Source organism: Chiloscyllium plagiosum, unplaced genomic scaffold (assembly GCF_037043375.1).
Source record: "Chiloscyllium plagiosum isolate Xiang-an unplaced genomic scaffold, Cpla_swu_hap1 HiC_scaffold_27, whole genome shotgun sequence".
NCBI lineage: Eukaryota > Metazoa > Chordata > Chondrichthyes > Orectolobiformes > Hemiscylliidae > Chiloscyllium > Chiloscyllium plagiosum.
In genome coordinates this window covers 42,683,876-42,687,977 of record NW_028270165.1, presented here as the reverse complement: position 1 = coordinate 42,687,977, position 4,102 = coordinate 42,683,876, and the positions used below count along the sequence as shown (strand labels likewise).

The 4,102-nt window shown below is 45.1% G+C and overlaps 1 non-coding gene across 1 annotated transcript; it reads left to right on the top strand.

The window, feature by feature from the left end:
- The first annotated feature begins 3,198 nt into the window (after nucleotides 1-3,198).
- On the top strand, nucleotides 3,199-3,270 carry trnaw-cca (transfer RNA tryptophan (anticodon CCA)). The gene has a single exon. It is a non-coding gene; the product is annotated as a tRNA-Trp (tRNA).
- The last annotated feature ends 832 nt before the right edge of the window (nucleotides 3,271-4,102 follow it).

Sequence of the window (4,102 nt, the reverse complement as noted above, 5' to 3'; positions counted from 1 at the left end):
CCATGGAGTCTCACAGAGTGACACAGATGTACAGCACGGAAACAGACCCTTCGGTCCAGCTCATCCATGCAGCCCAGATATCCTAACCTAATCTAGTCCCATTTGCTAGCACTTGGCCCAAATCCCCATAAAACCTTCCTACCCTCCAATCTCCAACCCTGGCAACATCCCTGTAAATCTTTTCTACACCTTTTCTAGTGTCACAACATCTTTCCGATAGGAAGCAGACCAAAATTACATGCAATATTCCAAACGTGGCCTGACCAATGTTCTGTACATTGGCAACATGAGCTCCCAACATCTATCCTCGATGCTCTGACCAACAAAGGAAAGCACACCAAACGCCTTCTTTACTATCCAATCTGCCTGCGTCTCTACTTCTAAGGAACTATCAACCTGAACTCCAAGGTCTCTTTGTTCAGCAACACTTCCAAGGAACTTACCATTAAGTGTAAAAGTCCTGCTCTGATTTGATTTTCCAAAATGCAGCACCTCATATTTATCTACATTAACCTCCAACTGCCATTCCTCAGCCCATTGGACTAACTGATCAAGGTCCCGTTGTGATCTGAGGTAACCTTCTTTACTGTCCACTCCACCTCCAATTTTGGTGTCATCTACAAACTTGCTAACTATACCTCCTCCATTTACATACAAATAATTTATATAAATGACAAAAAGTAGCGGGCCCAGCATCAATCCTTGTGACACACCATTGGTCACAGGCCTTCAGTCTGAAAAGCAACCTCCATCACCACCCTCTGTCTTCTGCCTTCTAGCCAGTTCTGTATCCAAATGGCTAGTTGTCCCTGCATGCCATGAGATTAAACCTTGCTCACCAGTCTCCCATGAGGAACCTTGATGATCGCCTTTCTGAAGTCCATATAGATCACGTCCATCGCTCTGCCCTCATCAATCCACTTTGTTACTTCTTCAAAAAACCCAATCATGTTCATGAGACATGATTTCCCAAGCATAAAGCCATGCTGACTATCCCTAATCAATTCTTGCCTTTCCAAATACATGTAAATCCTGTCTCTTAGGATTCTCTCCAAAACCTTGCCCATCACGGATGTCAGGTTCACTGGTCTATAGTTCCCTGGCTTTTCCTTACCACCTTTCTTAAATAGTGGCACCATGTTAGCCACCCTCTAGCCTTCCGGCACCTCGCCTGTGACTATTGATGATACAAATATCTCAGTAAGAGGCCCAGCAATCACTTCCCCAGTTTCCCATAGAGTTCTAGGGTACTCCTGATCAGGTCCTTGGGATTTATCCACTTTTATGCATTTCAAGATATCCAGCAATTTCTCATCTGTAATATGGGCATTTTTTCAACATGTCACCATCTACTTTCTCACATTCTAGATCTTCCATGCCCTTCGCCACAGTAAACACTGATGCACAATATCCGTTCAGTATCTCGCCACCCCCCCCCCCCCCCCCCCACCCGCCCCCCATCTACTGCAGTTCCACACAAAGGCCGCCTTGCTGATCTTTGAGGGGCCCTATTCTCTCCCTTGTTATCCTTTTGTCCTTAATGTATTTATAAAAATCCTTTGGGTTATCCATGACTATTTGCCAAAGCTATCTCATGTCCCCTTTTTTGCCCTCATGATTTCCCTCTTAAGTGTGCTCGTACTGCCTTTATACTCTAAGGATTCACTCGATCTCTCTGCCGATACCTGATATATACATCCTTCTTTATCTTAACCAAAATCTCATTTTCTCTAGTCATCCAGCATTCCCCAACCTACCAGCCTTTCCTTTCACCCGAACAGGAATATACTCAGATGAAGGAGCGTCGCTCAGAAAGCTAGTGTGCTTCCAAGTAAACCTGTTGGACTATAACCTGGTGTGGTGTGATTTTTTAACTTTGTACTCCCCAGTCCAACACCGGCATTTCCGAATCAGGAATATACTGTGTCTGAACTCTTGTTATCTCATATTTGAAGGCTTCCCATTTTCCAGCAGTCCTTTAACCTGCGAACATCTGCCCCCAATCAGCTTTTGAAAGATCTTGCCTAATACCTGAGTCTTCCTCCAATTTAGAACTACAACTTTTAGATCTGATACATTATTTTCAATCACTGTTCTAAAGTTAATAGAATTATGGTTTACCCTTAGGTTTTGCACCCTCGCCAGTATGTACATCCACATTGTGAATTAGAAAATGTCCTTGTACACACTTAACAAATTCCTCTATTTGGCAGATAGGAAAATGGGCAGGAGTTATACCTTGGGTCCACTCTTCCTTCATTCCCACCAAGCCTAACCCCATTCCCACCCCAATAGTCCAACGGCACTTTCCCCTGCAACTGCCGAATGTGTGACACCAGCCCATTTACCTGCTCCCTCCTCTCTATCCAAGGGTCCAAACTTACCTTCCAGGTGAAGCAGCACTTGACCTGCACTTCCCACAACCCAGTCGACTGCAGTTGCTGCTCATAATGTGGTCTCATCTACATTGGGGAAAACGAAGCATAAACTGGGTGACTGCTGTACAGAACATCTACGTTCTACCTGCAAAAAAGACCCTGAGCTTCCAGTTGCCTGCCAATTCCACACCTCACCCTGTTCCCTGGCCAACATCTCTGTCTCAGGTTTGCTGTAGGGTTCCAGCGAAGCTCAGCACCAGCAGAACGAAAAGCACCGAATATTACACTTGGGAGCATACATCCCGGTCCCAATATCGAATTCAATAATTCTCGGGCCTGAAATGCATAGTATCCTCGTCCCTTCCACACACACCAAGCCTTGTTATCACAGAGTCTGTCATTACACACTACCTATTCTTAGCCACGAACAGTCTCCATTCACCCTCCCACGCAGATCGTTATCAACTCCCTTTCCTGTCTAACAGTTCTTCCCTCGCTTTGGGCTCTGCCCTGATCTATCATTTACTGCATCCGCCTTCCTCCCACAATATCTCCTGCATATAAACCAACGTTTTCCCAATCACCATCAGTTCTGTGGAAGGGTCACCGGCAACTCCTGTTTTTTGTTTCAGATATGCAGCATCCACAGTTCTTTCAGCTTTTTATTGAGGTAGAGTTGGAAATTACTTCGAGAGACAGAAGGAGAGGGGGCAGAGACAGAACAGACATGAACTGTTGATCTCCGTTGTTACTCATAACGTAAAATCATTGCACTGCGATCACTTCCCTTAAGCATGAATAGACGTCACTGGTGATCTGTGAGTTTGTGGCGCAACGGTAGCGCGTCTGACTCCAGATCAGAAGGTTGCGTGTTCGAATCACGTCAGGCTCACTGACGTCATCTTCTTACATTTCAAATCAAGAAAGGAGTAATTCTCTCCGGATATCTGTTGAGCCAAATCTTCTTTACGGAAATTTTCGATCACACGTGAAGCTTCGCTGTCAGTTTGATTTGTGAACACTGTGTCAGGGAGGTGGTGTGCCCATTGTTTGGGTAAATGCTCAGCTCCCCCAGTTCATCACGGGATTTAAACACAACCGTCTCCCTCTGGTCTTCGTTCAGTTGGTGACAGCGCGGTGTGAATAACGTAATACCGATATTTTTACAACATAATCCAGAGACTCCCAGCTTTATGTTTCAATCTATCAGGAGAGTGTTAGCGAGTTCAGATAGAAATGTTTCCCACCAACAGCAAATCCTTTCCTCTCACTGGACACAGTTAAAATTATCTTTATTCAACAGGAGAAGCAGAAACTCTAGTCTGACGGCCTCTCTCCACATTAACGGTGAGCCTGAATTTTATAAACGGTGTCAGTAAAATCCAGTGGCGGACACTGATTTGGTTCAATCGATTTTTTTGCCAAGAGTAATTCACCGAGAGGATGCTGCTGTGTGAAACAGCGTGGGGAATTACTGCAGGGCCTCCTGCACATGGAACACACCGCAACTGATGTGTTTCACCTTCACCAGGCTCAACACAATATGTAAATAAGTGTCTCATTTTGTCGCCTTCTCCCTGTAAATCTGCATATTGTCACATTGAACATGCCCCACCGAATTCCCTTTTGTGTCCATTGAATCTGCCTCTTTGTCACTGTCAGACTGCGACTTTCTGACCCCACTCCCTGTGCGAAAACGGTCTTCCTAATGTCACTTTTACTTA